General features: G+C 34.8%; 1 pseudogene across 1 annotated transcript in view; it reads right to left on the bottom strand.

Annotated features, from left to right (window-relative positions):
• Window positions 1–16380, bottom strand: part of LOC145688373 (trehalase-like) — a 31587-nt pseudogene extending 15207 nt beyond the window's left edge. Inside the window, exons 1-3 of the transcript XR_014131887.1 lie at window positions 16288–16380; window positions 13580–13656; window positions 7629–7962 (exon numbers count right to left, since the gene is read on the bottom strand). The product of XR_014131887.1 is annotated as a trehalase-like (transcript). The remainder of the gene's footprint in view (window positions 1–7628; window positions 7963–13579; window positions 13657–16287) is intronic.
• Between the last annotated feature and the right edge of the window lie 266 nt (window positions 16381–16646).

The following is a 16646-nucleotide window of genomic DNA, read 5'->3' as shown; positions in this document are numbered from 1 at the left end:
CCTTAGACATGTTTAATGAACTTTCAAAATGCAAACTGAACGGTCGTCCTATCTTTTCTTCGAATCACATTAAACTACTTCTAATGCGGATCTCAGACATAAAGTCAGAACATATTCTACATCCTTATCCAATAGTTACTTCTATAATTATGTAACAACGAATGCGTATTCAAAGTAAATGCAGACAGTTGTCGATTGAAGTACCTTACATGATACAATTAATTATATGAGTCAAAAAAAAAAAAAAAAAAAAATAGTTGAACGCAACTGATTATAATTGTTTCCAAGTTACTCCTTTATGTACAGCTAGCACGTAGTACTGGTGATTATTGTTGCATTTAAGAAAGCATCACATCTTCATGGCTCTCTATCAAGTACATCGTATTCATAACTTGCACAGATGCAGGACATCGAGTCTTATTCTTCCTAGCATGAATATAACGGTAGGATTTCACGTTAGTTGTAAGCAGGGTGGGTTGATTTAAATCAAGATTTAAATCACTTGATTTTTTTAATAAAAATCGTTGATTTAAATCGAATTCCGTAATAAATCAATTTAAAATGAAAATAAGCAAAATCCCGTTTCTGTTATGTTATTTCGATTATGGAAGTTAATAAACATAATACAATGAGACTCAAATGTACAGTATAGTATGAAAACAAGTGTCATGCAGAGGATGATTAGGGAAAATCCCGTTTTGAGCAGGTAACGGAGCAATTCTATTTTCTTCTTTTCGTAACACTGGGTTTGAGTTTTAAAATTGTTAACTATTCCAACGAGGAAATCACCATCGACATTTAAGACGAAAATTCTTTTTTGTGCGTGTCTGTTTGTTTGTTCCCAGATAATAGGGCGTATTTAGAGGGGTCCTATCCCCTCTCCATTTTTTTTAAAAAAAAAAATTATAACTTTAGGCGAAATTTATGTATTTCATGCCGCAAGCTAGTTCTGAGTTTTTAAAAATAGGCTCCTGCCAAATATAAGTAACTTTTGTGATAAAAAGTGTCATTTTGATAAACGTTGCTATACTTTTTCCTTAATGTTTAACCTTTTAAATTATATCACCTATTTTTAGGTGATAGGGTAGAGTCTTCATTCGATTAAAAAAGTACCAATAAGGTTTTTTACTTCGTTTTTTTTCAAGACTGGAGGCATTTTAGAACACGTTACATATGCTTTCACGCCTTTCTGCGTTAAGGCATAGTGTGTGATGACGTCATAAATTTAAAAAGATATTTTTTTGTTATGCGTATTATTTTTTGCCGGGTTACATTTTGAATTCAGAAGACTGAAATTTTACACACTCGTTCAGTGCACCCCTTAATAATTTTCAGATGTTTTCAGATCTCTGCATAGAGACAGCGGGGTCCAGAGGGGCAAAAACGTTTTTAAAAAAGGATATTTTTTCGTGATTTACCCGCCCCAGGTACATGATGGAGACATGTGAAGGGTATAGTTTGAAAATTTGTTTTATTCTGAAGAGAATAATGTACAAATCATGATCCAAGGATAAATAGGGATGTCTGAGGAAATTTTTATATTACATCCAGGTCATCTGGGGCATTGTGGGGATGTTCTTAGCTCATTGTTAAATAGTTTTCTCACCCTTACTACTCAAGATAGAAGCTTGAAATTTTGTACACACATCTAGTACACCCCGTAGTATTTCCCTGTTGATTTTGAGATCTGTGCGTTAACAAAGGGAAATCCAGAGGGGATAATTAAGAAAAAGTAAAAAAAAAAAAAATGCCGATTACTCACAAAATTTCCCGCTTCAGGGACATGATAGAGAAATGTGAATGTTACCGTTTCAAAAGCTGTTCTATTCTAAAGAGAGTGATGTATGTACCATGATCCTAGAATAAATAGGGATGATGCTGTAGCTGCTTGACTGAAAGTCTATAATTTACCTTTAAAAAGAGCTATAATTTAAAAGGGTTAAGAAACATTGTTTGGGATCGATATAGGTTAACAATTGGGGATAATTTAAAATTCAACCCCAATACTTTCACTTAAATGGCATAATTAGCATTTAATACTAATTCCTAATGCTTTTTCATCAGTTCGCGACTTGTATTATGCGAGAAGAAAGATTTGATTTAAATCAAAAAAATCGATTTAAATCAAAAAAATCAACAAAAATGATTTTTTTTTAAAAAATCATGATTTTTTTCCACCCTGGTTGTAAGTCAATGTCCCATATAGACTCAGTTGGTTGGTTGGAATTTAGTGTTCCCTTCAGTTCCACGGCTATTTGAGAAGTGAGCCTACAGTTTAGATGGAATTCAAACCATAGTAATGCACTTAAAATTTAAGAATCCCCATTGGGAATCGAATCCACGACCATGTCCACCAAAGGCATGCGCTCTATCCGCTGGACAAGCGATGAGGGTTCGTGTAGGATTGGTTAACTACAAGCAAACTCAGTCGTAAAGAGTACGATCATGTTTTCGTCTTCAGTACTCGCTCCAGTGCTGTAGTTCTACAATTTTCACAGGGTATACAATGCTTTGTGAGCATCTATAATTTGCATAAAAGACATGTATAACAATACAGAAGGTATGTTTTTAAATAAACAATACAAAACGTATATATTAGTAATTCTATTAAAATATAAAGGCTGTGGTATTGCTTTTTGGTCTAAAATCATTTTATGTTATTTTCTTGATAATCCTTAGATAAACCACTCCGTGAACAACATAAATGGGTGTAGATACTAACCAGGGAACTGTACGAATGGGGCACACGAGTTGCCGGACGAGGTGCATCACATGTGAAAGAGGATGTAAAAAGATGTCCATATGCAAAATTGTAGCGGCTGAGGGCAACATGGACGAGCGTGAGAGGCGGAAGAAGTGGGGCCTACAGTGGGACTTAATAACACAGAAATATGCAGAATCACACGTTTCGCTCCCGAATGGTGAAAGAAATGCATGTCAAATGTATTGGAAGTGAAACATGAGAAGAGGTGCTATATTGTGGGGGATATGGACATCATGGGCGCCATATTGAAAGTAGCCATCTTGAATTTGAATTCAAAATGTTAAATGAAAAGTGGGGTATGTGGTATATCAATTCAGACTGAAATTTTACCAGAAATTCATAGGTGTGAAAACTGCTATTGTAACTGTCTTGTGAATTTGAAAAAAACGAGCAGGTAAGAACGAGCACAGACATGGGTAAACAAATGTCACATACCCATGAAATAAACCTTAAGAATAAAAAATCCAAAGATAATTAGGATGAGGCTAACGACCGTTTCTGATTCGTATGTATTGCTTGTTGCATTACAAGCCTCCAATGATGGAATTTTGGCACGTAGGGTTTGAACACTGGACAACAGAAAGAATGTCGGAATAAGTGACTGATATTATAATGCTATACTCTTCTTATAGAGGTGCATCCAGTGACTTCATTCTGCTAATGGTTTAGATAATATGGTTTTCCACACGATCACTGTCATACGCGTACAGTATATCTTTTTGTCATGTATTCTTTGCTGGACAATTGACTTTTACCTTAACAGGACTCAAATGAAACATTGGTTATGTTGCCTATGTTCATATATCCCCTCCAGACGTTGTTGCATGTTCGTATTTCTCAACTTACAATAAAGAAAATATAAAATTATTCACACCAATGCATTTCTGGTAAAATTTCAGTCTTAATTGATATACCACATGGCCCACTTTTCATTTAACATTTTGAATTCAAATTCAAGATGGCTACTTTCAATATGGCGCCCATGATATCCATATCCTCAACAATATAGCACCTCTTCTCATGTTCCACTTCCTATACATTTGACATGCATTTATTTCACCATTCGGGAGCGAAACGTGTGATTCTGCATATTTCTGTGTTATTAAGTCCCACTGTAGGCCCCACTTCTTCCGCCTCTCACGCTCGTCCATGTTGCCCTCAGCCGCTACAATTTTGCATATGGACATCTTTTTACATCCTCTTTCACATGCGATGCACCTCGTCCGGCAACTCGAGTGCCCCATTCGTACAGTTCCCTGGTAAGAAGGAACTAACCCAGTGTGAGAAAGAACAGAGAAAATCGCGCCCGATATACCAGAAGGATTTCAGAAAATCGCGGTGAAGAGTAGAGTGGAAATACAAATATCACAGTTAGATAAAGCTTTCGTACTGATATTATTCACGGATCATGTAATCTTTCCATTTTCTTTCTCTCTCCTGTGATCAAATTGCCGTCAGAAAAAAAAAAAGTTTTCGCATGATCGATATGTTTGAACAACATTTAATAGGACAGAAATGAAAGTGATATAATCACTTTGGTATCACTGGGGCCATGGCCCAGTTAAGTAAATAAATAAACGAAACAAAAGTGCTATAGGACTACACCGTGAAGCAGAAGGTATATTCTAATAACTACGATTAAGCAGAGGCTGTACGCTATATACCTTCAATTACAGCCCTGACTCGCACCAATTTTGAACTTTTATTCTTCTATGTAATTACTATTATTCTACCTTTCTGGTCTAATAGTATTGTGAGATCTATTATAAATTGTGTTTAATAATACGTAATGATGGTTTTGATATGATTCATCCTTAGATTCATGTCATTGATAGGATAGAAGAAGAAGAAGAAGAATAAAGAATGACTGGCCTATATGCGGTTGTGCAAGGTTGAATTGCCTCTAAACGACCGGAAACAAACTACCTTGACTGCTGTGCTGATATACACGTATAGAATACAGAATTACCGCTTCAATAGTAGGGTAATTACGAGGAGAGAATTTCCCAACTTATAACACCAAAAGGACTAATATCTAAAAATATACAGTGTTACTAATAAATAATTACTACTAATGTTAGGTGATAGGAAGCAAAGCTAATAACGCCATCTTCCTCACACACATACACAAAGAATGAAAATCAGAAGAGGTGTCATGAATATTTCAGAAGTTCCTCGATAATAGAATATGAATTAAATCTAATACTGTCAGAGCGAGTATCAATACCAACTCGAGTACACTTTATCTATTATGTAATCTGACACACTAAAATCAGCTTGATTTGATAGAGCGAATCTAATGAAGTTCGAAAAATAGGTCTACTGCAGTGGTGTACGCAAGGGGAAGTAAGGTGTTAAAAAGATATTACAGTAAAATAAATACATTTACTATATTTAATACATTTACTATTATACACAAAAGTCACGCTTTCCTGAAAGGATCGAGATTGAGTGCTCGAACCCCCCTTGACGAAATTCAGTCTATGCCACTGGTCTACTGTATCTTTAAAAAATGGTTGTGATAAATTAGAACAGCACATTTTGCTTCTTAGCAGATCACTGAAGATTTAAGCAAATTTCCAAGTTGGAAGTCTGTGAAAGAAAGCTCGGATTAAGTATGTTAAGTAACAAGAGCACGAGGAACCTACGAGGAAATCAAATAGATTCTGACGCAAGTAATTTCCCACTAGACACTTTGCATATGGAAATCTAGTCACGTTAACAGTGCGAGTTTTCCGTGTAAGCATTGCATTCGATGGAATTTTAGGATACTTAACAATTCCACGCAGCTACACAAATAAATAAAAACTCTCTGACATGAGATTCCGAAAAGGCTTGATCCGACCACACGATGGTTTTAAGTTAGAGAGTGTGACCATCCTCCATCGCTAATTTCGTCGCTGCTCTTCCTTACAGGAAAATAAAATGTTAAACAAAATTCCATAGTGCTACAATTATGAAGAGTGAAATCGGCAGTACGTTAGACTGAAAGATGCATGGTCAGTCGGTCCATCATTTCATGAACCCAATATTATTTGATTTCTAGTACTTTTGCTACTTTTTAATTCAAGTAACTCCCAAATTGTTTCATAATGCTCTATACCAAATGCTCCTACCTGTATCGAACACAGGACGAGACCAAGTGCACTAAAAAGAACACGGTTTGCTATAAAGAAGCACACACAAACAAAAAAGGATGTTACAGTTTTTAAATCTGTAGCGTTCATTATATTGTCAATTTTCAGATGATAAAGCTATTTTAGTAAATCAATACAGGGTGTCTACTAAAATTCCAAAATGAAATTTCGTGACTTTTTTTTTTACCAAACCATAAAATTTCCTAACATTCTCAAGAGCAAATTTGGGTGCAAATTAGGCCGAATTTTCATGCATGTGATAGAAGAATGCTTTGCTTGCGATTTAGTAGGTCTAAAGCTGACCATAGACATTTTTGGTGGTGAATTTTGACGTTTTATAGAACAAAATGTTCCAGTCTGTGCTTATATTTGTATAGATAAAAAATAGAAAAAAAAAAAAAAAAAAAAAAACGTGGCCCAAAAGCTAAATTTCTTGACTTTCATGGCCGTTTTTTGATTTCGTGACTTTTCCTGACTTTCGTGACCGATAGACACCTTGTAATAGCATTTTTAAGAGTAAATTAGTTTTCTCAATCGATGCCGACGCTTAATATTTACTTAGTAGGGCTTCTGAGATCAAGCCTGAAGATCAACAAGTGTTCAATGACGTGAATTCCAAATTCTCATACTCTCCAAGAAAGAAAAAGAAGAAAGAGCAGAAGTAATCGGAAAACACCTTCGAGTTCATATGACCGATCCAAGGATTTTATAAAATAGAGGATCTGCCCATACAACAAAATCGTAAAGCCATACGTCTCAGCTTCGCCACATCTACCCTGCCCAATCCGCGCCACTGGGATCGCAATGTTTCGAGCCGACAATCATGGCGGAAATGAGAGTAGCCAATCAGACGTGCCGGTTCAGACGATGCTCGGTTGTTTTTTGGCTTCAATGAGTTCCTATGACGAAGATACGTATGGGCAGATCCTCTATTTTATAACATCCTTGGACCGATTGAAGTTTATGGCTAAATAAATCAGGAAGTAGCGGAAGGCTCTGGTCTACTTTTGAATATATTCTGTACAGGTATAACACTATCTGCATATACATTACTGAACTTAAAAGAAATAGTAGTAAAAATTGATATTTCTTAGTGTTTTATCTCTACTTTAAATAAGATAAATTTATGTTTCCTGCGAACCCTTATGTGAAACTAAAAGCTTACATCTACATACAAAAGTATACAATGCATGCTTGTACAACTTTATATATATATATATATATATATATATATATATATATATTAACGTTTACGTTTCTCTGTTTGCCGAATAAATGTTGTTTATCAACTTATTCTGTGAACCTTGAGCATAATTATCTGATGCGCGTAATGTAATAACTCATGTAATTTTGATTGAGTAATATTCTACATGAAAATCCTGTCAAGGAAATATGTACGTAAATATATATATATATATATATATATATATATATATATAAAGTAACCAAATACAGATACGGATACTTCTTGAATGCGAACAGTATAATCCTATTCAGTAACGTTAACCTATCCTAAATTCTTTGTTGACCCTCAATTTATTTCCACGCAAGGGAATTGCTATGAAAGACGTGTTGTGCATTCAAATTGTTTGTGAAGACCTTTAAAATAATATATATTATCTTCTGCTACCAGAAATTTAAAGAACTGGGCAATGAATCTCATAATAAGGGTGAAAACATTATCAAATAAACAAATAACACTACTCGGTGAAATAAATAGTACTTACTTTTCAGATACTGAAGAAAAAGCCGCTGATCCAGCTACGAGCGTTAGGCAAAAGATAAAAATGTTCGTCGTAAGATGATACATTGTAAAAAATTTATATAAATAAATATAAATTTATGTAGATCACTGTTCGAATTTCTTGCTGTTAAAGAAAATTAGTATTGTTTTTCACACACGCACTCTGCTACTAGCACAAAATAAGTTGAAAGATTTCCTTGTAGATAAAGTCTTACTTCTTGGAAGAAGCTCTTTTGTCTCCACCTTTCATTGGTTTTGCTTTGCCTCTCAGAGCTCGCAATCTTTTCATCTCCTCTTTGAAATCCTCATGTTCATCTCTGTGAAAAAAAAAAAAAAAAAAAGTCAGTTTCAACTAAAAGCAATCAATTACTACAGGAATAAAAATATCCGTCAACGCTGTACAAATAGCTACGATCACTTGCCGTTCCAAAGCTTCTGTGCAATAGTGTGTTTTCATGGAACTCAACCGCGTTATAAAAGCGAGGGGGCTTGGTATTACATCAGCTTCCGCACTGGTTAAATTCCAGCCGAGCCCCTGACGATGTGCTTTCTGATTGGCTAGCAGAGATACATCTCCCACCGAGGTCATCAAGAACGCCGCCGTGAAAACAAAAAAGTTTAGAAGAAAATAATAAAGAAAAAAGTAACTGCTAAGCAACTTATTACAGGCAGACCATGACGTGTTGGTATTCACGTAGAAAATAATCTTGTTGATGCAATGTACGTACGGTACAATTACAAACAAACTCAAACGGACATTTTTACTCGCCTAAGGCGGGGAGCATTATTTGTTGCGCAAACAGATCACCAGTTCGCAGAACATAATTTCCTCATCCCCTTTCTTTCTTCAACAATAAAGTGCATTAAAAAAATCAATTAAAAAAAATGAACATCAGAAACTGCTGTGGTCTTTTTTTACTAGAAATTACACTTTTATATTATATGTAACATTCTGAGTGAAATAAATAAACAACAGTATTTAATAGAACTAATAACATTTCCTAATGATTCTACTCTCCTTCTATAATATATGTTCAACAAAATGTTTACCATCATGCGCTGAAGCTAATAATGTTTCGATGAGCTATGCAGCGATTTTCTAAGCAAGAATGAAATAATTTAATTAATCTTTGTAATTACTTTCATGAATGACTGGTTCTCCTAGCTTTGACATTAGATCTACGCTTTAGTCCAGCAAGATTGAAGTCAGTTAATAGTATCACCTTGTCATCTGACCCACCTCCCCCCCCCCAAAAAAAAGTTACGTAATTCTTTCAAGCAAATTCAGAAACATGAAATACAAGGCATTTATTTCGGAGTTATATTACGTATTTTCTACTACTAGATTTGCATGTTTTGCACATTTATTTAGTAACTTTTTTCATCAAATCTACAAGATATTTCAAATGATTCAACAGCTATCAATGAACATCGGTATTGATCGGGTATCGATGAAGGGTAATGTTTGTAGAAAGAATTTAGGAAGGAACGCAAGTGGGATCGTGTGGTATAATGAAGTCTAAAAAAGACATTTATGTCAGTTTTCTATTGTAATTAATTTGTAAATACACGACACAAAGTAGCATGAACGCAGTGGTGGCTAATGCTCGTGTTGGAACGTTATGCGATGACAAGTGTTTCAAGTAAAATTATTAGCAGTAGCAGTGAGAAAGTGAAGAATTTTGCTTTCTACCATTGTCATATATATCTTAAATATACTTCTTGGCATAAGTCTGTATTCCTATAATTGTAAAATCCATTAACCTGTTAAAAAACGAAAATCAATCCTTCAAAGAGTCACTAATTTCTGTTGCGTCCTAACGAACTTACAATTACCAGATTTCTACTGTATGGACTCTTGGGGCGAATGTCCAATCTGCTTTCCCGTAACCCAGTAGTTTAAAAAAAAACTTTGGTCGTTATAATGCTCGTACAACGCAGCAGGGTTTCCAGTGAACGAGAAAGCTTTCGCTCTAGATAAAATTTCTGAAATGTATAATACTAAAATCAGCACATGGAATTCACTTCATATATATTCATATTAAAAAAAAAAAAAAAAAAAGTACGAATATTATGCTGAAGTCTTAATCAATACAATAGTTGGATGCACTAACGAAGCAGACGCATAAAAGTTTATGCATAAAATTCAAGAAAAGATAATGAGCTCACACGAAAGTCATTTCAAACAAGAAAATGAAGACTTAGTGAACGTTCGAATGCAGGAATGAAATTGGGTGTTAGTGAAGAACAAATGTCTTGGGAGGAACGAGATGACGACGAGTCGAAGAGAGTTGATTCTACTGCTGAAGCCAGAAGAACAAGTTGAGAGATTAGGAAGCCTGTATGGGTAAATTCAGGAGACTACAAAGCCGAATTAGTTCATTTCGCTTCAAATTTTGAAGATTCGATGGCGTATCAAGAAGCGATTAATTCGTTTCGAAAGGAAAATTGGATTATTAATATACTGCTGAATATATATATATATATACACTTCAATGAACAATTACCTTGATTGACATACACTTAGACTTTATTTAGTGAATTCTACAATTCATAACAATTTCCCGATCATTACATATCCTAACAGGAGCCACATACAACTAGTTACGTGGCAGTTACTATCTCAAATCTAACATCGAAATAAACAAACTAATAGCAAACAACTGAATTCTTTTCTTCTTTTAACTTCCTTCACTTTGCCATGTGTTGTGAGTTTATATGACAACGTTATTTCCACTTTACTATCCTACATCTTTTCCCCCGTATTATTGGAAAGACCAGAACTCTATCTTCTGGGAGATACTTTGTTTGGTCTGGCACCAACTTTCTTATCATTCCAGGGTTGTCTGCTGCGATTTCCTTTACCCTCTTTTCTATGAATGACTGCATCCTGCAAGTCGGTTATTATTTTCCTCCAACCAGGTTTCAATTGTGTTAAACAATTTCGTCCTAATATCAGTGTGGTAATAGACTCAGCGACCACAAAATTGGTACCGTAAATGTTCTTTTTCGTAACTCCAACGCCACATGGTTCTTTTCCATTACTTCAAATTCCTCACCATTGGCATTAAAGACTCGTCTTCTCGTTGGCAATAACTTTATCTTTTCAAATTTTCTTTTATACACCTGGTATGAAATTGTGGTCACGGCTGCTTCACTGTCTACTTCAAATTGTACTATTTTATTATTCACCTTCAATTTAAATTTCTCTTCTACTTGCTCTCCTTTCTTTGCCATCCTAATTGTATCCAATTTTAGTAATCCTAATGTGTAGTCTCCAGAAAATCCCGTTCTATTTTCTTTTTCTCCTTTCTTCTCAGATTTTTCGGTCTTCTTTGTCTTAGATTCCCATCGCCTATTTTCTTATAGCAATTCCTCTGCTTGCTTTCCACATTTTTTCCCGCCATTCGTCTTCACTGCTATTTTCTGTTGATTATTCTTTTCTTCTAAGTAATTCTTTCTTTTCTTAGTTGTATTCTTCTTCCACCAGTTTGCTTCGCTACTATCCTCCGTGAAGGATCTTTGTAAGACTATACTCTTACTGCCACTTCCTGACGAACTTATAATTTTACAGTTTTGTTTCGTATTCTTCTTTTTCTTCTTTATATTCTTATTTACGTCTCTCGCTCGTACTTCTTAACTGCTTTCTGTCTGCTTGGAACTACTTCATTCTTCTTGTGATCTAGTATCGTTCCCGGTTACACCACTCTCTGACTCTGACGTCACCTGTTTATGGAATATCCTACTTCTGAAACATGTCTTTCCAGAATGATTATAGCGAGAACATATATGACATTTTACGCCATATGCAGGACACTTGTTTGGCTTATCTACTGTTCCACACTTCTTACACTTTTCTTTCTTAGATCTGTATTCCTTATAATCTGTTTTCTTACATTTGCTAACAATATCCACACTGCGATCATACTTAGCTTCTTGCCTCAAAATTTGGGCTACCATTTCTACCAACTCCATTTGCGTACCAATATCCTAAGCTTTGGACATAGAAGGCTGTGACAGTGTTAATTGTGATTCAGCTAACAACTTCTTTCTTAAATTTCGTTGAGTACTCCAATTACAAGCTGATCCCTTATTGCCTCATTGTGGTTATCAGTAAAAACGCATCTATTTGCTTGGGTCTTAACAAGGAAATCTTGAGATGATTGACCTACGTGCTGTTTAAAGGAATGAAATTTGTAGCGCTCCGCGATTACGTTAGTAGTTTTAGTATACTGATGTCTGAGTAATCTTAACTATATATAAAACTACATGAGCTGACATAAATTATTGAGCACTTCCTGTAGGGCTACAATGACTAAATTTGGCATGATTGTAGCTTTCCAAAACTAACCGGCAGGAAAATTGCCAAGTGAATATTTTTAATTTTTAGGGGGTCTAAAGAGGGGATGAAAAAAATCCCCATGTTATTTAAATGGGAATTTTTTTCGAATCTATAATCTAAAGTTTTAGGTACTTAGAATTAAAATAAAAACTTGAAATTCGGTATGCTTGTACGTTTTCGTTAGCACTAAATAAGTAAATCAGTAAAAGTAGAAAGTTCAGACTTTAGAGTGGTTTTATGGGGAAGTGAAAAATCTTTCCCATGTTATTCCCACCTTTTACGCCCCCAAATTATTCAGCACTTCCTGTAGGGCTACAATGATTAAATTTGGCACGATTGTAGCTTTTCGAGACAAACCCACTGAAAAATTGCCAAAAGTGAATATTTGTAACTTTTAGGGGGTCTAAAGATTGGATGAAGAATTTCCCCTGTTATCTAAATAGGCCTTTTTTTGGACTTATAATCTCATGACTTAGGTACTTAGAATAAAAACTTGAAATTCGGTATGCTTGTACGTTTTTGTTAGCGTTACCTAAGTGAATCATCAGAAATAAAAATTTCCGACCGTAGAGTGGTTTTATGGAGAACCGAAAAATCTTTCCCATGTTATTTATATGGGACGTCTTCTACACCCCAAAATGTTTAGGCACTTCCGGCAGGATTAGAACGATGAAATTTGGCATGATTGTAGCCTTCCAAGACTAACCAACAGGAAAATTGCCAAAAGTGAATATTTTTAATTTTTAGGGGTCTAAAGGGGGGATGAAGAAATTCTATGCTATTTAAATGGGCGTTTTCTTGGGACACATAATCTTATCTTTTAGATAATTAAAACAAGAAAAAAGAAACGATAGAATTATGGGTTCAAGAGTCACGAGGCCGTAGGCCGAGCAAACGCGGGGGTCTGGGGGCGGAGACCCCAGCTAGCCAAAGGCTAGTTCTACTATAAATCTGTATATTTATTAGCTGCTACCTTTTTTTGGTATAATCATTTGCTTTAGCCAATGATATAATTGTTTGCCCATTACTGAAATTAATACCGGTACACTCTTTTCATCTGGAGCATCATTTGCACTACAATATTGTTCGAAGCGTTCTATATTACTTTCGATGTTCCCTTCATCAGGATCGAAGTGTTCAAAATAGTGTAATTTCACTATTATTACCCGTTTCTGCCATCCTGATCTACTAAATTTCTTGTTTACCTTGTTCGTCAATCTGATAGCTTTTAAAACATATACTTATTCTAATGTGGCTCACAATCATTAATATTTAATATGTTGCTGCATATATATATATATATATATATATATATATATATATATATATATGTATATATATACTTGAATGAACAATTACCTTGACTGACACACTCCAGACATTATTTAGTGAATTCTACAATTCATAACCATTTCACACAATCAGTTACATGGCGGTTACCAAATATCTTAAATCTAACATCGAAATAAACAAACTAATAGCAAGGACCAAATTCTTGTATTCTTTTGACTTTCTTCACTTTCCCATGTGCCGTGAGTTTATATGGCAAAGCTATTTCCCCTTTATTATCCTTGTAAATAGGAAATTCTTACCCAACAACCAGCGCAGCCTCCTACCAGATGGCGTGATACCTCGCAGATGTTTCCACATATTTGGTTGATGAGGAGACCTAAGAATATACAGAATTACAAATGTAATAGAACTATTGTAATACTGTACCATTCTTTATTGGCTATACTGAAAACTTAATGTGATATTACATTATATTTCATCAAGTTTTTATTTATTTGTTATGAAATTTCTGCTTTCTCTATCAGGTTAGTTCAGAAGTTAAAAGTAGGGGTCATTTTAAGTGGTTCACCCTATACTCACGCAGTATCGTATAACGTTAGGCTTATTTTTTAGGCCTAAGAACCCAAACCTTCATCCTATATAAACAGTGAATACCAAACAAATCAATACCAGGGTGTAAAAAAATCATGATTTTTTTGTTGATTTTTTTGATTTAAATCGATTTTTTTTATTTAAATCAAATCTTTCTCCTCGTATAATACAAGTCCCGAACTGAAGAAAAAGCATTAGGAATTAGTATTAAATGCTAATTATGTCATTGAAGTGAAAGTATTGGGGTTGAATTTTGAATTATTCCCAATCGTTAACCTATTTCAATCCCAAACAATGTTTCTTAAAACTTTTAAGTTATTGCTCTTTTTAAAGGTAAATTATAGACTTTCAGTCAAGCAGCTACAGCACCATCCCTATTTATCCTAGGATCATGGTACATACATCACTCTCTTTAGAATGGAACGGCTTTTGAAACGGTAACATTCACATTTCCCTATCGTGTCCCTAAAGCGGGAAATTTTGAGAGTAATCGGCATTTTTTATTGATCCCCTCTGGATTCCCCTGTGTTAACGCACAGATCTCAAAATCAACTGAGAAATATTAAGGGGTGTACTAAATGTGTGTACAAAATTTCACGCTTCTATCTTGAGTAGTAAAGGCGAGGAAACTATTTAACAATGAGCTAAGAACATTTCCACAATGCCCCAGATGATCCGGATATATATCAATTTACTCAGATATCCCTATTTATCTTAGGATCATGGTTGGCAAAAACCATGATTTTTATTTAAAAAAACAACAAAAAAACGTTTTTTGGGTTTAAACTTTTTTTTTTTTTTGTTTGCTCTATGTACTTATACCACATATGGAGAGAAACAAGTTTTTTCCGCCTTGATGTTATTATGCAACAACCGGGTTATGCTAGAAGGGGTCACATAAGCCCAAAGTGGAATCCAAACCACTTCTCGGCTTACATCCGAGAGAAATTATCCTCCGTTTGAACTCTGAACCGGAACTAACTGGCCACAAATGTGATACGTCTGCCGAATCACTCACGAAGGACTCCTGATTAAAAAAAAAAAAAAAAAAAAAAAAAAAAAAAGTTGTACTAATCTTTACATACTTGTAAATATAACTGTTAAGAGTCATTTCAGAAGGAATAAAGATAATCAGTTGCACAAGTGAAACCATTATACAGAATTACATATGGACAATTTCAAAGTACTGCAGAGTACAGAAGAACTAATAGTTCACTACGACTTTTATTAGTCCAAGTTAAAGAAATATTCAGTTGGAATTTAATTACTTTTGGAAGTTTAAAAGTCTGATATTTAATATCTCCCCCAATCTTGCACATCTAAGATTTACAGTGTGTTACTTTACAAAATGTAGCTGAGCTAGGGACAGCTAGCGAAGGGAGTTAGAAGCCCCCAGGGCCCTTGTACTTCTACCTTTATCACAATTTAGACAAAAACAAGGTACTCGGTTCTGGAACCATGATACGAGTTGGGGGAGATACTAAATGCCATCAGTTTCAAAATTTGCTTCTAAGATATTAACTTACAATATAAAATGTTTTTAACAGCCGTTTGGGGAAGGTTCTAGAACACATGTTCTCCCATATAGATTAGTAACTAGGTTTGCTCCTTTCTGTACCAAAGTTAATATTTAATTCACATACTATTGCCGACCGAGCGTTAGCGAGTGTAGGCGGGTTAGAGCCCCGCAGGGCACATTGTTTTCTGTCTTTATTACAGCTCAATGGGAAAGGGGATCTGTGTCCTAGAACCTTACCAGCAGTTTGCGCACTTTCACAAATAAACTCTCTGCATGACTATTTTTTTATTTACCCAGGTAGTTTATTATACAACTTTACACTCATATAGATATGTGATTTTCCATATGTAGATAATCTGATAGACAGTAGATAAGTTATCCTTCCACGCGTAAGGTAGTTGTATCATTATCTCTTTTATCTAAATGATCTCAGGTAATTTTGAGAAGTTCAAATATGTATAAAGAAGGAAATGTCATCATATTCAATGGTTCAAATAGTTCCTTAATGCTGGTGCGTTTCGGTGATCTAGTAAGGACTCTTTAAGACACATTTTTGTTTGAATATATCCTAAAGCTTCGGAGAAGACCCAGAGAACCCCATTACGTAATTAATTCCACTATAAAATACCTAGAGCTTGCTGATTACGGGACACATTTCCTTTCGCTCGTGTTGAAGCTAAGTGGTAATTTGCGGTTGAATTTCAGTCTGTTACATCTACGTGGAATAGAACATTTTTCAGTACTGTGAACTTTAGTATTGTGCAAGTGTTCTATTTTTTTCGTGTCTGGGATCAGTAATTACGAGTTTATTATTCATGAGCGTTTATTTACATAATACAATAAATTTAAAATTATATCTCCAGCTCTTTAAAGCTACAATTTTACAAACTTACGTACACTTCCAAGAAGTTAATAACTTGTCTTCCCTCTCTTGTTGCATTGTGGGAATTAACCGGCGTTGCCAGACCCAAAATACGAAAAAAATGTAAGCAACGACGGGGTCATTCCGTACTAAGATTCTCAAAATTATGCATACAAAAACGACACACAAAATTTCAAAACGTCATTATAATTGGTATTCCGAAAAAAGAGAAAACTATAAAAAGCAAATTTTTCGTTGTGTTCATGAAACTGTTAAACAAAGTACGCAATGGGCTACATTTCGTAAAGATTTTGTCAACACAACGTCAATTTGGAAATTTGCGATAGATGGCATAGCTTTTATAACTAGGTGTACTTGCTGCATTATTTATATT

The sequence above is a fragment of the Thermobia domestica genome, chromosome 6 (assembly GCF_964235325.1).
Source record: "Thermobia domestica chromosome 6, izTheDome1.hap1.1, whole genome shotgun sequence".
In the NCBI taxonomy this organism is placed as follows: domain Eukaryota; kingdom Metazoa; phylum Arthropoda; class Insecta; order Zygentoma; family Lepismatidae; genus Thermobia; species Thermobia domestica.
This window is presented reverse-complemented; position numbering and strand designations above follow the sequence as displayed.